The following is a 6000-nucleotide window of genomic DNA, read 5'->3' on the forward strand; positions in this document are numbered from 1 at the left end:
GATTTAGCAGCGATCCATGTGTGCAGCTGATCATATTTTCATGGAAAAGGATGAAGAACAAAAGGAAATGGATGTGTGGATGAATAGACTCAGGATGCATGGATCAAGAGATATACAAGAGTGCAGATGGAGTGATGAACAGGAAGTAAAGAGCTCAAGCAATGACCTACACCATTACACAGCACCTGAAGGGCTTAGAGACACGCATACATGCACGCACACACAGACACATACACCTCTATAATTAGGTTACAGCTGAAAAAGAAAACTGTTCAGCACCTGGGTCAAACTGAAACAGCAGCATGCAGCGACTGAGAAGATCTGACAAAGCTACACAGCAAATCTTTTCAGCACATGTGCACAAAGTGCCATAAATCAAACACTGTGTGATGTTAACGCCACTGACACATGCACACAATCGTAGGACAACAGCTGCAAACGATCTAAGACCCTTACACGCTAAAATGTAAAGGTTATTTCCAGCCTCTCACACAGCTGGAGCTGGATATACTGGTTAGTACATAGACTCTCTACCCATTTATTCCACTGGGTCAGTAGGCTGAGAGGCTCTTAGCAGAGAGATGCTAAATACCACAGGCAAGCAGAGCTAGAAAGCTGCTCTCACCTCGTATTTACAGAGCTCTGCAGCAGCACCACAGCTGGAATGCGCGCAGGGGGAACCGGATCACTTTCTGGGTCATCCCGGGCTGCTTCACTCCGCATAAAGTCTAGACTCGGTCTGAAAAACACGCCTGCAGAAGCTCTCCGCTAAAACTGATTCATATTGTAAGAATGGACGGAGTCTGCGCCCGAGGAGCTAAACATACACGGTTATAGAAACAACAGGGTAAAAGGACAGAATGAGTGTATTCCCCTGTGCAAATGCCAACACAGTTTGAAGCGAAAAGTAATCTCAGAACCAGTTTTTCCATCAGGTTCTCTTATCTTCGGCATTATTTTCACAAGTCACAGAGCGGCTTCAGCCTGAGGCGACAATCAGTAAACTAAAGAGCAGAACGCAGCAGCAGCAGCACCTATGAGATCTCTCCTCACCCACCTATGTCTGTCTGGCTGTCTGGCACCTTCCCATCGCACCTTCAGTAACTACCCGCTGTTTTAATTAACTTCATACCACCGGGAGCAATTATGCAAGGCAGCATTCATCTCATTTAGACCTGCAAATTAATCCTACCGACGCTGGAGAACAGGCGCACCAGTAAGTGCAAAAAGCAAAGACACTGGTACATTAGATTGCTTTTTTTTCTACTCAAGGCATTCTCAATGGCTGTTACCAGGAAGAGTGTGCATCCTGGAGTTTCTGGTGTTACTTTAATGACGCAATTCAGAGTTTTTAGGAGGGAAAAAAAGGGGGAAATGAGTTCATTAAGATGGACAGATAGTAGGCCGAGCATCCATCAAGGAGAAAACAATTTACATACCTCCTTTTCCCACAGGGAACAAGAACAGAGGAGCGGGAAGCAGAAGGGGGGGTCCCTGTGTTTGTGCTGCAATATGAGAGGAAGCAAATGAGAAGGAAGTGCAAGAAATACGGAGATGGGAAGAAGCTAAAAATGAGCGAGACAGTTTGTGAGAAAGCAAGTGTACGAGAGGAAGCTAATGAGAGGAAGATAACAAGCTGTGGAAGGGGAGGGGGGGAGGCGAGGGGAGAGAGAAACACGACGCAGAAACTGGCAAGGTTGCACCTCAGGAGGGGGTGAGAGGATGCCAAACAGTCGGCAGTGTCAAACAGATACACACCAGGATCTCACGTGATGAGACTCAATAAGCGAGGGGGGACAGGCACCCATCGTCTCCCAATAAACCAGTCCATCTCTTGTGCTAATCTGATTTCCAGGATTATTTGAAACAAAGCACTAAAGCGCTCAAGCTCCACTCCCTCCGTTTATTTAGCTTCTGACTTATGGACCAAGTCAAGGCCTCTGTATTTCACCTTCTTGCTTTTCTTTCTGTTGCAACACTCCACTTCCATCACTAATTCTTAAGACCCTGTAGGGATGAAGAAATATTTATTCGAGCAAGCCAGCTTACAAGAAATGGAGGTTCTCTGTGGCTAATAAAACTTGTTTTTGCTTGTGTGTGTGCATTCCTTTTGACATATAGGTCCCTCAGGTGGCTGTAAATCTGAAATACAAGGCCTCGGCTCTGAACTGGCCGGCTACTGGCCGCACTAAACTTCACATACCAGTTAAAGAGGAGCTTTACTTAGTGGTTTGTGTCAGCGGAAGGAGTTGAAACTTGCGTTCCTGGACTGCTGAAAGCTGTGCCAGACCTGAATCCAAAACCAAACATCAATCTCTAACCGGCCGTCGACCACAGACAGGCTGCTCGGATGGGCCAAAACCTCACGATCCTGCAACACAGTTCAAGTATGTCAGCCTGATAGGAACTCGGATTTCACATTAAATAACTCCTCAAAAGCAACTACAACAACCAGAAGCAGACAATCCTCTTTATCTTTCTACCTCGATGATACCACCAGGATGGCCCTTGAAAACAAATTGCCTCCCCCTTACATCCCTCAACAACAAGCTCTCGAGCACTGCCCGTATGTCTGTGTCTGAGACGCGGCTGCACACGTCCCCGCGCTTCTCTATCTAGGCCGTGTTTGCCTGCGTTTATTGTCGAGTTGACACGACAACGCTGGCATGTGAGCGTCTCCATCACAACAGGGACGTCTTTGGTGGCTAACAGGGCATGTAAATGGGCTCTCACTCTATCCGAGTGTGCCTGGAGGGGGCGATGGTGGAGCCCCTGATGTGAGGAGGAGAGAGCTCAGGCATGATGTGGTCTGTTGATGGTTACTGAGAGATCACTGGGGAAATAAGGAGCAAGGGTTCTTACAGAAGCCCACAGTCAATCACACAGGCTTAAGAAACCCTTTGGATGGATAGCCAGCTTCATGAAATGTTCAAAAGCGTTTCATGACAGAGAAAACACTGGCAGCACATTGAAAAACATGCAAGACAAAGTAATCCTGGAGTCATCAATGTTAATGCTTTGGTCTTAAACTGTACAGAGGAATTAGACGGCGCCATCGTGATGTCAAATACTGGTTTGAGGACTTGAAAACTTGAGCCCGGAAAACAGACGTGAACATCTTTACGTCTCCATCCTGATTGACAGGTTGCAGTGATAGCAACTTGTCAGTTACATGCCACGCCCTAAAGCATAACACGCTTTGTCGCCACTTTACTCTACATAATTAATAAAATAAACATCAGGGCGTATTGAAGAACAAGTGAGACCATAATCTCATTAGGCAAATGTTTTCTGGGAGAGTAAATTAACTGAGAAACAGGCATATTTTCTCGTAGATTTACATACGATTGAACTTCTTTTTGCAACCAGTGGAGTCTCCTCCTGCTGGCCAATAGTAAGAATGCAGGTTTAAGTCACGTCCGCATCAATCTCGGATCCCATCGGCTATAGTCTGACGACGATATAGCCTCTGGGGACACCGGTGAACATGCCGGGCGTGTAGCCAGCGGTTAGCGTTAAACTTCTTGCTTCTTCTTGACTTCCTTTTCCACGTGCCGCAATGTTTACAGAAAAATACACCGTTTTTCTTGTGTTTACTTTAATTAATGGGTCTTAAGTTAAATTCCAACATCATGATGTAGATTAGGTAAAAGTAAAAATGAAGCTTTGTCAGGTCTGTCCTCAAGAGGAGAAGAAAAGTTCTTGTAAAATGTTCGTTTGTTGAACGGAGGTTGAATCAATCCGATGCATTCGAGGAAGTCGGGAAATCTGAACGCTGAACGGCTTTTTCGAGACAGCATTAAGGGAATTTGTCTCAAGTTGAATTGTTAGCTGTTAGCATGCAGATGTCTGTTTATAGAGATTAATGAGAAGCTAAATCGTTGTCAGATAGCCGCTGATGGGAGACGGGATGTCACTACGGAGCATTACGTTCCGCCTGCTTTTGCTCTCCTCGCGGACTGTTTTTCCTGCATACGCCGCAGCCTGCTAATACGTGATCAGTCAATATTACTCGGAAACCAGAACACTTGCCGTCCCTAAAATCCACATCCCTGCCTACAGATTCAACATTTCTGTGTCGAATCTGTAAATAGACTTCCGCATTAGCTTCACGTTTGACAGCAAGAGGGTACATGCACTTCTTATACACAGTCTAAGGCCTAGGTTTAGTCAAGTTTTAATGTGTAATGCTACTACTTAAAAACTATCAATTTAGACTTTTCTGATTGTTTGCTTAATCCACATACTCTCAACTGCAGCAATTACTCACTCAACTGGTTGATGGGAAACTGAGGCCGTCACAGCAATAAATATACTTAAATTCAGCTTTGCACCAACTACTGTCCTATTTCAATGTTTATTTCCCCTCAAAACTATAATAATAACTAAAATATTTTTCTGCCAATCAAATCAATGTTCTTTTCAAATTAACTGAGGGACTCCACAATCTTCCAGTTGACTAAATCTGAATTACTAATGTGCAGTGATAACATTTCCAGGAAAACTTTTCAATCAATACAAAACATCTTCTTAGAAGAAGTCTACTCAGGTGTTACACCATTGCATTAGACATTAGCCCTGAGGGTCAGGAGTTTGCAAGTTAATCCTGGTAGGTTGCGCAACAAGCATCAGGAAAACAATGCAGAAAAAATGTGAAGCATCAAACCTGAGAAGAGAAAAACTGTCTTGGTTCAACATTTTCAACCCAAAAATAAGCAACCTGGGTTACAACCACTTGTGCCAATAGGTCATAAGCCACAAAAGTTTGAGACACACTTTCTGATGCAAAAGAACTTTTGGGAACCCATGATGGACAGGACAGGACGGAAGGTATGGATTTACTTTTATAAAGGCTGAGTTTAACTGCAGATTTGAATGCATCTTGAGATATTTGAATCTTATCTTATTTATAGTCCATAGAGTCCAAAGCTCAAGCGTTGCATTTAATGTCTCTTTACCTCTCTCTCTCTTCTCTCCTAATCTCAGGCCCTCAGTGTGGCCAGCGTGATGTTGAGTGGAGTTACACACCGCACACCATTAAGGCAGCTCTTTAATTAGCAGCGTTGGGAAGAAAACCGAGGCTTCTATAAACGCACCACTTTTTGCATCAAGCGAACAGCATGCACTGAGCACACAAGCCGGGGAGCAGCAGCAACCTCGGCTTCTTCTTCTCCTTCACTGCTGCTGCAAACGCACAACTTGCACTTGTTTCGTGAACATTTATTAAAGGCAACAATGAATGAATTCACACGCAGTTTTAATTTTTCTGTGCGTCTGTGTTTGTTTGTGAAAGCGGAGTGGGCTGCGATGCTGTTATCAGACATGCATGTCAGTGAAGAACAGCGCCCAAAGCCGCTAAGGCCAAAAGTAAAGACACACACACAGAGGAGAAATATATACACAGAGACATGAGAGAAAAGACGAGAAGAAACACACTGTTATCTCGCTACAATGTAACACACAGAAACGCCTGCTAACATCGTCAACATTTAGCACAAAACGCGAACAAATGTAGCTAAAAGAGCTGAGCGCTAACATCCCTACAGGAAAAAAACAAAGCTTTGACAAACCTGACGAAGCGAGGACACTTCTCCCACCAAAGCGCTGATAGCCGGAGTTTGTGTGTGTGTTATGAATGTGTGTGAGTGTGTGTGAGTGGTGTTTTCTCTCTCCCTCTCTCTCCTCTGCCGTAGAGATAGTGCTGATGTTTCCACTTCCTCTTTTCTTCTGCCGTCTGCTGGCTGGCGCGATGATGCCAGACTGACTGAGGATGCAGGAAGCGAGATGGTGACATTACATCACGTTCAGTTTAAAACTATTTATATTATAGCAGCTCTTTAGCTCGTTAAAAAGCTTGTAACAAAACCACAATTGTAACTCACTGTGAATTATAAAGAAATGCCTGGAAAAAAGTTAAATTATCTTCCCTTTTATTTCAATGTAAGAGGATTTTACTTACTGTAGGTCTGAGTACTTTTCACCAGCTGTTGTTAATTAGTA

At 44.1% G+C, this 6000-nt stretch overlaps 1 protein-coding gene across 1 annotated transcript in view; it reads right to left on the reverse strand.

Moving 5' to 3' along the window:
- Positions 1 to 5708, reverse strand: part of elmo1 (engulfment and cell motility 1 (ced-12 homolog, C. elegans)) — a 112136-nt gene extending 106428 nt beyond the window's left edge. The window contains exon 1 of the mRNA XM_069681128.1: positions 5571 to 5708. The gene's annotated coding sequence lies outside the window, so the exon portion shown is untranslated. The remainder of the gene's footprint in view (positions 1 to 5570) is intronic.
- Positions 5709 to 6000: the final 292 nt, after the last annotated feature.

This window comes from Semicossyphus pulcher, unplaced genomic scaffold, assembly GCF_022749685.1.
Source record: "Semicossyphus pulcher isolate SPU_LCO1_2020_fin unplaced genomic scaffold, fSemPul1.0.p SCAF_5, whole genome shotgun sequence".
In the NCBI taxonomy this organism is placed as follows: Eukaryota; Metazoa; Chordata; class Actinopteri; order Labriformes; family Labridae; genus Semicossyphus; species Semicossyphus pulcher.